Source organism: Belonocnema kinseyi, chromosome 4 (assembly GCF_010883055.1).
Source record: "Belonocnema kinseyi isolate 2016_QV_RU_SX_M_011 chromosome 4, B_treatae_v1, whole genome shotgun sequence".
NCBI lineage: Eukaryota > Metazoa > Arthropoda > Insecta > Hymenoptera > Cynipidae > Belonocnema > Belonocnema kinseyi.
Window position 1 is genome coordinate 35,379,812 of NC_046660.1, and position 18,288 is coordinate 35,398,099.

Consider the following 18,288-nt stretch of genomic DNA (forward strand, 5'->3'; position numbering starts at 1 on the left):
CTTCCTGGACCTTTAAAAATATCTACCTGAGTGCCTGCGGAGAATTTCTCTGAGATTCTTTGACCTAAAGAATTTTTAGTATATACTCAAAGATTCTTTTCGTTAGGGAATTTATAATTGAAATAATTTTTATTTGAAACAACCGATTTCAGTTGAAAAACGCTAATTTACCTTATTATTGTAAGTTAGAGGGTATGAGTCTTTTGGCCAGTTAAAATTTAATAAATAAAGATGTTGCTGGTTTTCTCATTCCTATATCATTATTACATATTATTAAACTTATTTTACACTATAATTTTTCAAAAATTGCAAATCTTTAAAAGCTAAATTGACATTTCCGGTAAAAACCGCTTGGTTAACATTCAATTGTACGAAAAATTGTAGCTTCTTTGAAATATATTGCTTTTTTCACTAGAAATACCGATTTCCGGTATAAAACGCTAACTAAACCAAAAAATAAAGAATAATTAATTATAAACTAATTTTTGTATAGTATAATGGATTTTCGATAACAATAGTAATATAACCTTAACTTGTTCCAAAATTGTAAGTTGTCTTTGAAATCTTCCGGTAGGAACGTTAACATAACCTGAAATTGTTCCAAACTGTAAATTTGTAAAACCTATAAAACCTATTTGGATATTTGCGTTGAAAATTATTATCTTAACGTACAAATTGCACCAAAAATTGTATTTTTCTTAACATAACCTGAATTTGCTTAAATTTGTGAATCTTTTTTGAAACTGTTTTTTTTTTTAATTTAAAATAACAATTTCGGACAAGAAGCATAACCTAATCGAAAATTCTCGAAAGATTCTAGAATTTATTCAAATTAGAATAATTTTTGTTTCAAAATACTAATTTTCGATTTGAAACAGTAACTGAACCTAAAATTAATAAGAAATTCTTTATCTGCTCTTAAATCTAATATTTTTTTAATAAAAATTTATATTTCAAAACAAACATACTAAAAAGTCCAAAATTACTTCATCTTGTAAATTTTATTATTTGAAACAAAACTAATTTTTGAAACCTCTATTGATTTTTTAAAAAGTTTCCAGTGAAAAGCAGTAACATTAAGCATGTATAATATTTTAAAGTATTAAAAAAATCAACAATTGTTCAGCAACAATGACTGTGAGATTTTCGAGAAATATCGTTACAACTCTTTTTATATAGGAAATTGTGCTAATAACATATTAAGTTTCTATAAACATTAAAAACATTTTGGTACGAGATTTTAGCATAAAAACGCAGAAAAACTTTTTTTGGAACTTGATGCTAGGTCGTAGTCGCACCACTAGATTACACATCATCCAACAAGCTCCATATTCTAAACAATGTTCATCTGCATACTTTCTCTCCGTAAATATCCACGATTTTTATGCTGAGTCCAAATACCGGAAGTGTGCACGCCATTTTTCGTTATGTCATGACAATTAAAAAGTTTTGCACAGTCGTCAATTATACAGCAATTCAACAATATCCCACCCCATAGCTTTTAGAAAATTAAATTGCTTATTACTTATTTTTGCAACTGAATATTTCATGGAAACTTTTTTTTAAATCGATTACGCCCAAACTATGGGCTGAAAACATTGGAAAAAAATACAGACAAATCTAATAATAAATTAAATTCAAAAGAAAATAAAAACCGTGGAAAAAAGTTTATTTGCGTCATTTTTTAATAATTAAAAAAAATGCAACTTTTACTCAGTACTCTGTTTCAAATTGGCCGCCCAAAGCATGTGGTGACTCGCGCAAGGTGCTGTTGTTGCATCCGTGTTTTGTTTAGTATTTGGTGGTTAATTTTCGTTCACAACCTAGATGAAAATTTTATTTTTTTAGCACTTACCGTTGAGATCACCAAACCGTTCTTGCATTTTTATGTTGTTAATTATATTTACTACATGCATTATAAAAAAATTCAATTGGAGATAGAGCACTAAGTAAAAATTACATTTGTTTATAAAATTTTTTTGAAATGATTCAAATAAAGCTTTTTCCATAGTTTTTTATTTTGTTGTGAAATTAATTTATTGTGAGTTTTCCCTGTATTTTTTCCATTTTTTTCGGATCTTAGTTTGGGCGTAATCTGGGTTTCAACCAAATTTCCATAAAATATTTAATGGCAAAAATAAGTAATAAACAATTGAATTTTATTAAAACTATGGGGTGGGATATTGTTAAGTTGATGTACAGTTGAATACTGTGCGACACTTTTTCATTTTCATGACTTCACGAAAAATGACGTGCCCACTTCAGAAATGTTGACTCTGCTTTTAATCTAAACGAATTCCATTTATTTTTTCTTTCATTTCTCCCTTACTTTCACTTCTCTTTTATCTAAATTATGTTATTTTTTTATATCCATTATTTTATTCTTTTTTATTCGCACCTCTAGCCCCCCATCAGCTCCTCCATCCACTCCTCACGCAATCCATCTTCCCCTCGAATCTTTATCACATTATCTTTCCAGCTTCTGTTATGTTCAATTCCTGTCCGACATCCCTCCCATATATGCTCCCATGTTTACTTTTCTTGTTCACATATTCTGCACTTTGTTTTTTCTTTCATTTTCATTTCTTTTTCACCTTAATTTTATCATTTTTCATATCCATTCTTACATTATTTCTTATTCGCTCCTCTTGTCCCCTCCAATTCCTTCATCCATTCTTTTCCTAATCCATCCTCCCGTCGAATCTTTATCACATTCTCTTGCCCACTTGCCTTATCTTCCATTCCTCTACTACATCCTTTCCAAACATACCCCCATGTTTTCTCTTCCCATTTACATATTCTGTACTTTCTGTTCTCTTTAATTGTCCAATTCATTTCTTCTCTTACCTCGTTTCTCAATCTAAATGTTGCTCTTCTGGCCCATCTCCTCTCTCCCCAACCCTTTTCTAAATACTTTGATTCTCCTTCCCTTTTTATCATTTTATACCATTTTTTATATTTTAAATCCTTAATCATCCCCTCTCTTTCTATCAACTGTCTTTCCCTGTCCCCCATCTCTTAGATTCTTCATAGCCTACCCTAGTTCCCTCTCCTGTATATCCAGCAATAAAAAATTCCTTCCCTTCTTCTTCCCATCTTGTTAATGCTTCACCCACCCCCTCCCCTTTCTTCTACCGGCCTTGGCTTCGACTTAAATTGTCTTTCCTTTCCTGTTTCTATCCTTACGTTATACCTTTCTGTTTCTTCTCTCACCATATACCCAGGCGTTCTCCAGTCTACCACTTACGACCTAGAGTTCACCTTATATACTTGTATGCGGATTTCATAAAAAGAAGATAAATTATTACTCTACACATCGTATAAAAATGATTTTCTGCTTTCTCGTGTTTTTATCTTCTTTTAGGGTTTTCTATATAGAAAATCTGTTTAAGATATTAAAATTCAAATGTTTGAACATTAATACTCAAAGAAAAATTGACGGCATTTTTCAAAGGATTTTAAAAATGAAGTTTTGCGACCACCCTAAAATAATATTCTTTTAGAAACTTGTTTGCCTTGTATTTCTTTTTTTAGATGCTTTCTCCTGAAAATTATATTTTAGTTTAAAATTCTATTATTTTGATAAAAATTTAAATATTTTGGTAAAAATGCAACTGTTTGCTTGAAAATTAAACATTTATAAATATATTTTTGAAGTTATTCTAAATTTAAGAAAACATTGAAAATTACACTATTTTTGCAAAATCTAATTCAAAACTAGTCAAATTGGCTTCACCCTGGGATTATTTTATACAGAATTTCGTAAACAATTAATATTTTAAAGAGAATTTTTTTAGCTGTGGTACAATTAAAGTCAAGAGAATTTATTCACTCATAAAAAAAGAGGTGGCCTAAAACTTTTGCACAGCAGTGTACGTCAGGGAAAACCTGTAACTCAGGAAGAAGTTAGGGAATTTTAATGGCTTACGAAATGTCAGGAAAAAGTCAGGGATTTCCAAAAAATTATTTAGAAAAGTAAGTGCATTTTTACAACTGCCACGGATAACAAGTTTGTATTTTTTTTGAATTATTTGATACCATTTATAAAATTTTGTACGTTAAAGTGGTTGCGAATTCAAGATCCAGGTCTTTAAATATTAGCGGTCAGGAAAAAAGTAGGGAATTTATAAAATTAAGTTTTCGATCACTTTAATATAATATTCTTTTTAGTAATTTATTTGCCTCGTATTGTGATTTCCATTCTTTTTCAATTACTACATCATAAACAATATATTTTTAGTTAAAAATTCTATCATTTGTTTGAACAGTAAACATTTTTTATCCTTATTTTTGGTTAAGAGTTCCACTGTTTGGATCAAAATTTGTGCTTTTGGATTTAAAATTCATCTTTCTCGATAAAAAAAGTCATATTTTTTGGCTGAAATAAACAGATTAAAAAAATTTTAATTGTAATCTAAAACTTTATTTTTCGATTCCGTTTATCAAAGAGTCTATGTTAAATATGTTACAAGATTTAAATACCGGCATTTGGATATTAATGGTCGGGAAAAATGAAAAATTGGTCAGTGAAAATTGAGGGTATTTTGCAAATTAGGGTTTTTGGCCACCTTGTATAAAACAAGAGAAGTTTTTTATTCAATAGACATTTCATAACGCTAAATACTCTTTTATCATGTTATCTAATAAGCTGAATAGAATCTTAAAAACTGGCATGATTAGAAATTCACGAAAAAGTGGCAAATAATATATCTCGGTATTCATAAATTATTCTGCTTGAGAATTTTAGCCGACACTTTAGTGACACAGTTGGCTCATTTGATTTCATAATTTAATTTTTACTTTCCGCGACGCTTCTCATTATAAATCCGACACGAGGTTTTATTTTCAGCTTTACTTCATTTTACTTTGTAGCAAGATCTGAGTTTCTGGGATCAATTTTTTAAATCGGGAATAAAAATATAAAACGAACTAACAATTTAACAATGAAAATAAAAGTCTTAAGCGTGAAATAAGTGTAACAATTTACTATCAAAAAGAAAGACGAAGGTATTAGGTAGGTGATGATTATAGACTCGTCGAGAACTCGAATGTTGAATGTCTACGTCCAAACTCGTATGTCGGTAACCGATGCGGTGTTGTGCTAAGAAGTTTTCGTTTTCTGCCATTTTCCACTCCTCTTGCCAAATTTTCAGGCGAACAAGTGCGCGTTTTATTAATTTTTTATTTATTTTTTTATTAATTCAGCTGCAGACGGTAGAGGATTTTAGAAAAAAAATCCCAAAACGGTATACATGGGGTAGAAAACTAATCTATGAAAAAGCAGTGAAATAAATTCGAAAAAGTGTTTGAAATGCAAATCCTTCTATCAACTCTTATTTATAGACATCAAAGTTTATTTATCACTCTCATACAGTTTAACACTTTCACTTCTCTCAGATAAAATATCAGACAATGTTTCTCGAAAGCATTTATATCATGAAAAAAACATTGAAAAAAGTTGTCTGCTCTCTAACGTTTACGAGTTATTTGATCGTGAATGAAAAAGTGAAAGAAACTTTACGAAGGGAGGCTAAAAAGTAAGAAACGATTCACTTTTTCTACGGCAAGAATTCTTAGTGCAAGACAGAAACTTTGAAGCGAATAACCGGGATGAAAGTTATAAATGGACTGTTGAAAGTTTTAAATTGATGAATGAAGAATTATGCTTGGACAGTTAAATTTAATTTAGGTTTATTTTGTTACAATATTTTTAAATTTTGCTTTTATTTTTAATACAAACCCAAAAATTTGTTTAAACTTTTTTTTATGTTTCTTTGTCGCCAATTTTATCTAATTATGATTTTCGTAAGATAAAAGGAATAGTTTGTATTTTCAAACAACACAAAAAATGAATTTTTAAATAAACATTTCCATTCTAAACCAAAAAAACATGAATTTTCTATTGCAAGAAATGAATTTTAAAAGCAAGAAGGCATAAAATTATTATTTCGTTAAACAAAATTAATTTTCACTAAAAAAAGGATTTTACCAAAATAGTTTAATTTTTTACCAAGTATAGTTGAATTTAAAAAAATTGGATTTTCAACGAAAAGTGTTGTAGAAACAGTTAATGTTTCAACCAAAACAGAAGTCAATTATGAATCCAAATCTATTGAGTTGTTACTATTGAAAAAGAGAAATTTTCATTCCAAAAATTGAGTTCTCAGACAAACAAGATTAACTATCAACCAAACAGTTGCATTTATAATTTTTAAAAATAAATAAATTTTCACCAAATAAACGAATTTTCTACAAAACAATCCTATTTTTTAACGCTTTCTAATGCTTAGCCAAGGCAGTTTAATTTTCAACCAAACAGTTAACTTTTTAACTAAGTTTTTGAATTTAAAAAAATTGTTTATTCTCTTGAAACTTTTCAATGTATTTTAAAAGCTTCTTAATTTTTTGTTCGAGGTTTTCAAAACACTGCATTATGTTATACATTTTTTTAATGATTTTAAAGTTTAAAATTATATAAAAATAATTTAACTCTTGAATTATCTCTTAAACATACTCGAATTTCGTGTAAAATTTTGTAATGTTGCATAAGTTATCAATTTTTCATTAAAATCTTCTACATTTTTTTTTAATTTCTGCAAATTATTTGAAACATTCTAAAGGCTTCTAAAGATTTAAATTATTTTCGTATTTTTTTAAACCTTTTAAATATATTATGAAATAATTCAGTTTCTCCAGAAAAATGTAAATTCTACAAAATAAAAAAAAATTGCCCAAACATTTTGCAAATTATTTTTCAATAAATTTCGAAATCTGTAAAACTTATAATTAATTGTTTAAAATGATATCAAAATCAGTTTGGATTTTTTCAGAAATCTTAATATCGTCACCGGTACCGAAATTTTGTTTTCTTACCTGTAGCATAATTTTATTTTTCTTATATTTTTAAAATTATGAATAAGTTTACAAATTATAGTAAGTTGGACCAATTTTAAGCACAGAATTAGTTCTTTAAATATAATTACTCGTTTGGATATTTTGATTAACAAAATTGCTGGCGCCGAAAATTCGCAATCTTTAATAATAGATCAACACACTGAAAATAGCCGCTAAAAGTCATATTCATGGAGTTTCGCAACTAATCAGGTTTTCCACAACAATGTGTGCAAGATCTCGTTACTGCAACTTTTTTTCAATAGATATTTTTGTCGATAATAATACAGCTTGCAGTGGAAGCTCATCAAAAATAAAAAAGGATGATATGTTAAATTACAATTATAATCATGCATTGTTCCTAAAAGAATTGTGATGAAGTTACTGAACTCAATTATTATAATTGCTCATAACTTCTCAGCGGGAGATGTTTGTGGAGTTGCTGGAAGACATAAAAAGATACTTTACATAAATCCACCTTTAGAAGCAGTCATTCTATTATACATAGACTTTTCTCATAAAAAAATGCAATTTTCTTGAGAAAAGTAGAAAAGCAGCTTGGTTCCTCCTTCAAAGCAACTAAGCTTCATTAAATTTTTAAGAAGCTGATGTACGAGCGTGACTTCTCAGCGTGATTTTCGATTATTTTTTTACAACTTTTTTATTATTGTGACGGAGGTAGTTCTTTTATGCAACCTCCAGGCATTGAGAAGCAAAGGGGGTAAACCAAGCTTGCTATCGAAGCAGGAATCACTTATAGCAAATGAGGTGCGTGCCTTGAGCGATTTGTGATGCCATTAATCATTGAACTAGGTTCCTGCTGATTCCTATCAAACCGAAATCTGAATACGACTGACTAGTGATCAAAGTTTGTCCTGTGTTTATAGCCGTCAGACTACCAGGCTAATTCATATGTCATGTATTTGTATGACTATCGACTTTTCGTCGAGATAGCTAATAAAACGTAAATTCATCTCTTCCGGATTTATTTGCTTTTATTATGTTTATGGAAAGCGGTACTAGTGAATCAACTGTTTTTTATAAATCTGTTCTATCTATATACTAACTGAAATTAAGGGTAATGTTCTAACTAAAAACCAGGAATTTCTCACGCCTTACCGACACTCCTCAGCTGTTCTTAAATAATAGTTAATAGTTTAAGAAAATATACAAGATGGGATCAAACTTGTAAAAAAATACAGGAAAAGTAGGAAAAATGGAAAAACAGTATATTGGGGGCAGGTGCGGTCCAAAATCTTTAGACAATTGCGTTCCGTAATGTATTGAAAGGGCACTCACGTTGTGAAGTAAAAAGTTTTGTAATAATTTAATTATTTTGATCGGTTTAATAATCCAAATATTGGCTGACAACTGGGACTGATTTTGCTGCAGCACTTTTTTAAATCCGTGAAACTAAAACTCCACAAATTATGGAAACATAGTATCATATCCGACACTGACCAACGCGACATGGCCACGAGCTGTATAGTAGCGCAAGCGTTCTGTAACGTTATGCAAAGTAGTACGAACCTGAAATTCAGGAAGGTATATTCCTTTATTTTATGTCACGAAAACCTTACAGCTTATTTCAGGTTACCTTCAACTTACTTTCAGAACTGACTTTATTGAAATTTAGTAGCACACTTTACTTTAATCCAGTAAAAAAATGCTGATTTCTTACTTAAGATAAGTTAGTGTTTTATTCATAATAGTTTGCACACTTGAATTCAGTTATTTCCTGATTTCAATTAAAATCTTAAATTAAGTCGAATATAACTTTAAGTATCTATTTTTACTGTGTAGATAGATTTCCTTCACTGAACACGAGTGAGTAATTTATTAACGAGCAAAACAATCCTACCAGATAGGTTTTTCGAAGCAGATTCTCGGCGCGCTGTGGATCCACCAATACTGAAATTCGTGTAGATACTCTTACCTGTTTGTAGATAGAGCCTTTCCTCAACAGTATTTCCACAGATTTAAAAAAAATCTATTTAGATAGGATAATTGATGCGGATCATTTTCAAGTTCACAGAAATTTTATTCTCGTCTATTACGAAGCAAAAAAACACGTAACCTAGTATATGAACGATCCCTAACTTGTTTTTCATAAAAAATGTGGATCGAAAATTTCTTCAAAGTATGGAAGATTTAATATTCATGGTCAAAACCTCAGAGAACTGTTTTTAAAAAGGTTTTCACTACGTTTTGGAAAGCTTTGATCTGAATGAATAACATTTCAAAAAAAATTTTAGACCATAAAAAAATACATATTTTACATAAAATACGTTTTTTTCTCTAAACCAATCCTTTTACTAGAAAAATTAGATTTTCCAAAAATTAGGCTTGCACGTATAGTCTCTGGTGTAGTTAATGAGGAGAGCTGAAATGGAGAAATGATTTGATGGAATTAACCCTTGTCCTCTCACCCAATCCCCTTTTTCACCCCCGTAAAATTAGAAAAAGGTATGACTTAAATTTGTTATGTGATCAATTACAGGGGTGCCTTATTGCTCCACCCCCTCTCTCTCGAGACATTTAAAAAGGATAAGGGTGTGACTTAAATTATCTTTGTAAATTTTTTCTTTAAGACACAGCACGTTTATCTGAAGAAAGATAAAATTTTTTTGACGAAAGATATAATTTATCTGACGAAAGATAAAATTTTTTTGACGAAAAATATAATCTATCTGACGTAAATATTTCTTTTTTATATGTGATATGTCAAACGGTTGCGTCTATGTTCACAGAAACAATTTCCTCAATAAATTTCAAAATCCTCGCTGTTTTCATTTTTTTAATTTTCTCACTTTATTTAAATAATTTTTAACAAAAAACCATTCATCTGCACTTACTGAATAGATAGTCTGCACTTTGGTTAGTTGATTCTAAATAGTACCTATAGTTTTTATACTTAATAGTGAAGCACTAAAGAACAAAGTTTAGTCGAAAACAAAATGTTGTGAATAAATAATTCTTCGACACAAAATAACTTTTGTTTTTATTTACATAGTATTTTTAATTGTAATGTTAAGCAATTCTCGTTTAGCAATACTTTTCAATCTTAAAGGCCTGTAAATAAAAATTATTTTATTTGTATAATGCACCAAAGTGGAAGTTAGTTTTATTTAAAAGTCTTCAATTTTTATTGTTTTAATGTTAAGCTTTTAATGCTTTAAATTGAGAGTTATGCCACTTTCAGTGGTTGACAATGTAATTTTTAAATCTGTCACGCACAGAAATTGTTATATGAACAGACGGAAAGAATAAATAAACGTACGGAATGAATGAACTTTGTGGAATTTAAATTTTAAAACCTTAAAATTTGAGCAAGTTATTATTCCATAAGAGCAAAGACTCAACTTTATATACGCATTTAAAATGAAAGAGTACGAAATAGATTGCTAGATTAAACGCTTTTTAAAAGGTCTTACGAAGTATCCAAAGAATCAGAATAAAGTCTTCATTAGCCAAATAATGGAAATATATCAAAAACCCATTATTATATTTTAATGAATATCAATGGATAAAATACGCGAGGTTAACTGATGCATAAGCGAATAAAATGTGATAAATTCATTTGTTAAAAAAATGAGATAATGATTGTTTCTGCATGTGTGGAATATCACCAATTCGATATAGTAACTTCCATTGGCGAAAAACTGTATGCTCGGTTTTAACGCCTGTCCATAGAAAAAATGAATTATTTCCGATAACTTTAACTTTTAACTTTCACATATCCTTTAAGATATCTCTAAATATTGAGAAATAAAATTAAGTGGATTTATCACGTTTTGTTCCCTTACTCCGCAATTACTGACGAATTAAGGTTTAAAACTGTTTTCTAATTCTCCGAAATCTTTTGGATTACCTTGAATTCTTTTGAATTTTTTTAATCCTTTGAATTATTTATAATTTTTTTGGTTATGTAGAAGTGTTCTAACTACGTTAAATTCTGGGATTAAGCTGTACAATAAAATTTCTAGTGTTTATCTCCTCGATAGAATACGATCAAGTTAAAGTTACTTATAAATAGATGGCGGAACTAATTTCTTATTTTATTTACTGTTGATTCAGTGGTTTTGGAGAAAATTTACTCAACTTAGGGATATGGATGATTGGGTATTATACGCATGTTGCGCTTACAATTTCTCTATATAAATGTAATTTAATGTGAAACAGATGGTACGCGCTAATACGATTAGGCTTGTGGTAATGGAGTATGCGGAGAGGTTCGATAGTTGGACCCCAGAGTGTACTCTGATCGTGTTACCATGCTACAGCCGATACTTCCGCATCCTGCATTCCAGAAGTTCCGCAAGTATCTTTAGCAAAGCAAATGTCAGGATTTCACAACTTTTAATATGCAAAATTAAATTTCCCTTTTCTTAACATAAAAGTTAGGAGAAAATAGAGAATTAAAAGAATAGTCCTGCAAAAATTGCTTTCTGTGGACAATTAGACCACTTGCATAGTTTATTTTGTCAACCTTCTGAAATAAGTATAGAAAATTATCTTTGCTATCCAGAAAAAAGATTATATTGAATAAAATTCGATACAATTAAGGCAAATTCAATCAAAACGTATTAGCAAATTTGATAAACATTTGTATCAAATTCTATCGAACCTTATCCACACAATGCACTAGTTGCATCAATTCTGGTTTCAGAAGCTAGAGTATTTCTTTGAAATTTTATCAATCGAAAAATCTTACTCTTCTATCAGCAGATTCCCATTATGCCTTTTTCAAATCTTACCCACACTGAACTTGGATCAAGACCAGTTTTTTTTAAATTTTTATCAAATTCTATCCGTCGAGAAATTTTATACTTTTCTCAACTCTATTGAATCTTGTATTGTTTCAATTCCAAAAATTTCACTTTATTTACTTGAAAATTACCTGCAACAAAAATTGACTAGTTATTATACTGTAAAATAGAAACCTTCCAGTTTCTAGAAAATAGGATTTGATATCAATCTGGTGCAGATAAGATTTGATAGAATTTCAATAAAAAAGCTGTTAAGAGAAAAAGTATGAGATTTTACAACAGATAAAGTTTGATCGAAATTTTGGAGATTTGGAGACATGGGATTAGATAAAACTTTGGCGGGGGATAAAATTTGATCGATCTTCAATGGAAAAATGCCGGTAGAAATGTATAAGATTTCTTGACAGATAGAGTTCGATAAAAACTTTCAAGATTTCGGAACATATGATTTTATACAAGTCTTTTACGGTTAAGGTTTACACCAAACTCTCGCTTTCAGTCAAGTGTCGGGGGTTGCCTTAAAATGTCCTTAGACTGGTTTCAGGAGGATTGAAACGTAAACACTTAGGGCTGCCTGACTCATTTCCAATTGGAATATATATCTACATACATAATGTCGCAACAGCTTTTGCCCTACTTCCCTAGGAAACTGCGCGAGCCAACAGTTCTAGGTAGGCCGAGAAGGGGGTGACTGAAAGCAAGAGTTTGGTGTATTAGAGTTTCAATTAGTAAATTTAAATAGAAAAGTATAAGATTTTTCAACTAATTTTAATATTTATTATTGAATTTTAAACTAAAAAATCATCCAGCTGCGCGGGCACATTCGCGTCGCTCGCAAGTTTGGGTGCGAATAGGGCGCGCGACTGTTGGTTCTCGCGCTTAGCGCTCAGCCTTTGTATTTCCCCCACATTTGTGCACAGATCTTTTAAAATTAAGGGTCAAAACATCGACAAATTTAAATTGATGATTGTGAATTCCCTTTTGTTAAAGCTCCTTCGACTTTAAAGAACACATTCCCATCATGTGTCTCGTGCTTCTCACTCTAAAGCAATTTTCCCATAATGCGAGTTTTTTAACATCACGTTCAACCTTATTATATCAAACGCATATTTGAGTAGGTTCTGTATATCGGTACTGGATTGCTTATTCAGGTATTGCTAAATAAAGTAGAAATTTTATTGTTCATGATTACTTTTATTTTTGCTCCTTATTTTGCAGTAATTTTATTCTTAGCTACTCTGAAAAATATATTATTTCAATAAATGTATAATATACCAATTTTAATATGCATTGTTATACTTTCCGACACGTTTGATAATCATTATTAGTTGATTAGTCATTTTAATAGACTTCCTATCAAAATCGATTGATAAACATATCAAGGAAAATCTTTAAATTGCATTAACAGAAAACTGATTGAAAAGTAATTTTCTTGTTCATCAAACTGTTCTAGCCTAAATTAATCAAGTTTCGTATTAAAGTTTTCTAATTTTCTTATAATTAAAATTGCCATTCTGATAAAAGTGTTACGTTCTTGAAAATTATGTGTTTTCAATGTGTTTTTTATCTACTTGGAGTCGGTAAAATAAGGACATTTTAGTAAATGCATGAAAATTATATTCTCGTTAAAATCCGTGAAGCTTTCAGCCGGAGTGAAAATGTTCGAATAAATCGGTGTCATTAGGGGCGAAACGTTCCGTTTTTGTGGTTGGCGTTAATGTTTATGTGGCTTTTACAGGAATAAAATAATATTATGAACTGTTATTGTAAGATATGAAATAGATATGTTGTTTGTATTTATATTGAAAATAAATAAAAGAAATGTAATAAAATGAGAAAAAAATGAAATATGAAATTGTCAAATTGAAGGTAAATTTAAAGAATATGAAGCAAAAGTAACCAGCTTTGATTTGCGCAAGATCACTTTGAGTAATTTCTCTTCTAAATTGAAAAATTTCGAATGCCCCCTAAAGATCGTGAAACCCAGTTCAGATTCGTCTTTATTTCCCCAGATTCAAGTTGATTTGACTCTTCGTTTGTGATGGTCTGATAGTTCTGTTACCCTGGTGCCATTTTAGTTTATCCTGCTCTAACGTGGATTAAACTAGTCCTCGACTTTACGTCCCTATTGCTAGAGGACATTTTGAAAATCTTATCTAAAACCTGGAAAATCCAGGCTGTAAAAACGTCGACGGGCAATGGAAGATTGATGCCAATAGACTCCCGAAACCCGATGAACTATCGTCTAAAGTCTTTACCGGAAATCCGCTGAAATCGCTTTCGTACTCTTTTCTCAACAAAGCATAAAATACCTGTTAAAAATAGTTTCTAAGTGAAACATTTGTTTCTATCATCTACTTAATAATGTTTGAGATCGTTCGGGCCAGGCTTTAGGTTTTAAAAAAAAGTTTACCACAGATAAGGTAATATTAATCATTATTAATATTAAATTGTTTTTCATGATAAGCAGTAATAAAAAAACTCTAAAAAACAAATTAATTGATAGAAGAAACTGAGATCGAAGAAAGAGCAAAAGCAAATTTAAAGCAAAATGGCAAACTGTCAGTAAGAAAAAAATATTATAGGCAAATCAGCATAGGCCAATAATGATTTTCCTGTAATGAATTTCATATAATTTTTGCGATTATAGGAAATTTATTATATAAAACCATATATAGAAAACTATTATAAGATAATTAGCATTAGAATAAATAATACAAAAATATTGAAGGAAAAAATGGAAATATTATATAAATTACAAAGAAGCGATTTATTTTAGACTGTTCATATCATATGGAAGTACACAAAAAGAGTAATTCTGCACAAATAGACTTTAACCCCCAAAAATCTGTGAATTCCCTTGATATCTCTAAAATCACTAGAAAATTTCATTGAAATGTCTTGATAACTTACATAGAAATATTTTTAAATCCTTTAGTCTTAAAGATTGGTTGAAATCATTCAAATTCCCCTGAAATCTTTTAAACCCTTACGAATTCCTTTGAAATGTGTAAAATAGTTAGAAATCTGTAGAAACAATTTTAAACCCCTGAAAATAAAATAAGTCAAATTTATTCCTCAATTTTGTTTTTAAAATCCCTTGAAATATTTTAAATTCCTTAAAACCTTAAACATACTTGGAGATCCTATTAAACCCTTTAAAACTTCTGAAATTATTTTTAATTCTTTGAAAATGTGTTGAAATTCATTGAAATCTTTTAAAATAACTAAAAATCTTTGGGATCTTTTAAAGAAATGTTAATTTCTTTATACTCCTTGAAATCATTCAAATTCGCATAAATCCCTTGTAATTGAAATTATTTTATTCCCTAAAAAGTTAACTAGAAAATATTTAAAATCCCTCAAAATCCATTTAAATTTTTGGAAATCGCAGAAATTCGTAAATATGTGGAAGAATTATTTGAAATCGCTTGAATATGAAATAAACTTATTTATTGAACTTCTCAACAGAAAACCCATTTAAATCTCTATAGAGCATTGAACTCTTTGCAGAATTTGTTGAAATACCTTAAAATCTCTTGAAATGTTTGGAATCGCCAGGAAAGGCTAGAAATTTTATTTATTTTCCAAAGTTCTTTAAAAATTCCTTCAAATCAAGTTTATCTTTGGAAACCCTAAGAAAATGGTTGATTCCTTGAATTTTTTAAAATCTTTAGACAGTTTTTAGAACTTCTTAAAACAGCTTGAAATTATTTAAAATCTCGTGAATTCTTTGAAATAATTAAAGTTCCTATAAAATCTCGTAACTCTTCTGAATTTATGTAAAAGTCTCTTGAGTATGAGTTTAAAATCTTTAGAAATCCTAAAAAATTTTTTTTAATAATTGGGGGTCCTACGAAATCCCTAAAATGTTGTAAAGTTCTTTTAAATCTCTTAAAATCTTTGGAAATCCTACAAAATCTCTTGACATTCTTTAAAACATTTTAAAATCTTAAAAATCGATTCAAATTTTGTTAATTTCTTTCACATCCCTTAAAATGGTTGAATTCCGTAAAACTCCTTTGAAGTAAAATTGAATTTATATCCTAATGTTTTATAGAAATTCGTTGATATCTCATCAAATACATTGAAATCTTTTAAAGTCGTAATAATCCTCTAAATTAGGTTTAAATCATTCAAAATTCCTTAAATTGAAATTAAATTAAATTTATTCATTAAAAGTCTCTGAAAAATATTGTTCAAATCTCTAGAAATATTTGAAATCTTTGAAAACTTAATTCTTCAGTGATTTAATACAATTATTTTATTCTTGTGATATTCCTTGAAATCTCTGAAAATAATTGGATGTGTTACAAAATTCCTGAAATATTTGGAAATTCCTTGAAATCTCTTGAAATATCATTAATTTTCGCAACATTCGTGGACATTGCTAAAAAAAATGGTTACCTGGTGAAGTACTTCGGAATCTTTTAAAATGATTTAAAGTCATTAAAAATTTTTTTAAGTTGCTTTACATCCATTAAATTTGTTGAATTCCGTAGAAATCCTTTGATATAATTTCAAATTCTACGTAAAGTAAATAAATATTTTTGTATGAACTAGTAACGAGTCACAAGATTTTCTTGTAAATAATGAAGTATCAGTTAAGTGAAATTAATTTGTAACGCAAATTATTCAAAAAATTGATTTAATTTTTGATTTTTAGTAAATTAGTATTTTAATTTTAATTAGTTGAGCATGCGCATCTTCTTTTTACCGATAATTACAAAAAAGAAAGTGTCTGCACGTACGGAAAAACCTGGCTATTTTTAGCGAAATTTTGGTACAAACAACCCATTTCCCAGCTTCATTTATACCGAAAGAATCAAGCGATTCGTACACAGATTTTGGTACCCATAGCCACGGCTTACAAAAAACTTAAAATACCAACAACAAAAGCTGTGATGCAAAAAGCTGCCAAGTACATGTACTTGTATATGAATTTATTAAATCGAAGCTGGCCAAGTAATTTGATAAATAATATTTATAATAAAATATAAAAGAAATCTGTTATATAAAGAGCCCTACAGAATTTTAAAAATAAATTGTAAAAAGTAAATTTAGACATTATAAGACTTGGCGGGATTGAATCCGTATACATTTTATTAATAGTATTGTTTTTCAAATTACTTGGCCAATTTTTGATTGTACAAATTCATAGTTTTGTTTGCCAGATTTTTTGCCTCGCATATATTTTTGTTGGGATTTTCCATTTACTTCACTCTTTTTAAGTTGTTGAACTTTTATGGTCCATTCACGTAGCACATTTAGTCTACTTTACTTTTCTCAAAGACCTGAAACTCCACAAGTCGTATCACGACACTAATGTTCAGCTCATCGTACCTTAATGAGGGCCATGCTATGACATGTTTCCTGGAATGTAGGTACTAAAAGAGATCATTCTCTCTAATTACTTGAAACTTTCTTCCTGACGTTAACTGGCCGTTACAGTTTCATTTGGAAAATTTTCGAAAGGGCCTCCAAAAGGCTGAACAACACAATTCTTAAAAATGCTGTATCAATCTTAATTATTAATAGGAAGATATTGCTCTACTTTCTAGAATTATGATATTGATAAAAGGATTGTTTTCCTAATAAGGGAAGAGATGTCTAGAAGCTCGTAATAATTCTCTCGACACAGATTCTTGTATTATTATCGCGAGGATAGACCTATATGTCGTGCGGCGTTAAACGAGAAACCATTTATGTATCTGCACATATATAATCTACAGTAATATCGCCCTCGCTGCTCGGGCTTCGCGATTTAAGTCGTAATAACAAACCGTGCGAAAGGAGGATAAGTCGATAAAAATTAACAGAATTTATTACATTCCACCCAACTGCGAGCCAACTCACGCAATTCACGTTTGATCTACATAACTGATATTTTGATACTTTAAAAAACTTACAAGTAAATGCCGCAAGATGTGCATCGCCGATTCAACCGAGTGAGCCACCGTAATAACACCACTACCGCTCCACACCCGCGGTCCAGAGATTTTGATCCACAAACGCTGCCCGCGCGGAACAATAGCAACAGGAACAAACTTCCAAAAATCATGAACCTTATTAGGAATAGTTGTAACAATAGCATCAGGGACCAACTCCAAGAAATCACAAACCTTATGAGGAATATTTGGAACAGTAGCATCAGGGACAAACTCCAAAAAATCACAAACCTTATTAGGAATAGTTGGAACAATAGCTTCAGGGACAAACTCCCAAAGATCACAAACCTTGTTAGGAACAGATGAAATAATATCTTCAGGCACAAACTCCGAAAAATCACAAACCTTATTAGGAATAGTAAACATTTCTCAATTGTAAACTTATTTCAGATTGGAACTTAATCAAATTGAATTGACTAAAAAAAAAGTATTATCAACAATATTTTCCTCTGAAATAATTTATCTAAAATTTTCCATTTACAAAAGAAACGGACACTTTTCACAGCGTTTCTACTATCAGGATATCAGGGAAATAGCCAGAATTAAAATAAATGCAGGAAACGCCTGGAATTAACCGGGAATACAAATTTGAGCTGGGAATCACATTTAATGTTTTGGATAATTCGATAATCTAGTTAGAGGCCATTTACAAAATACATGATACATTTTTCAGAAACTTC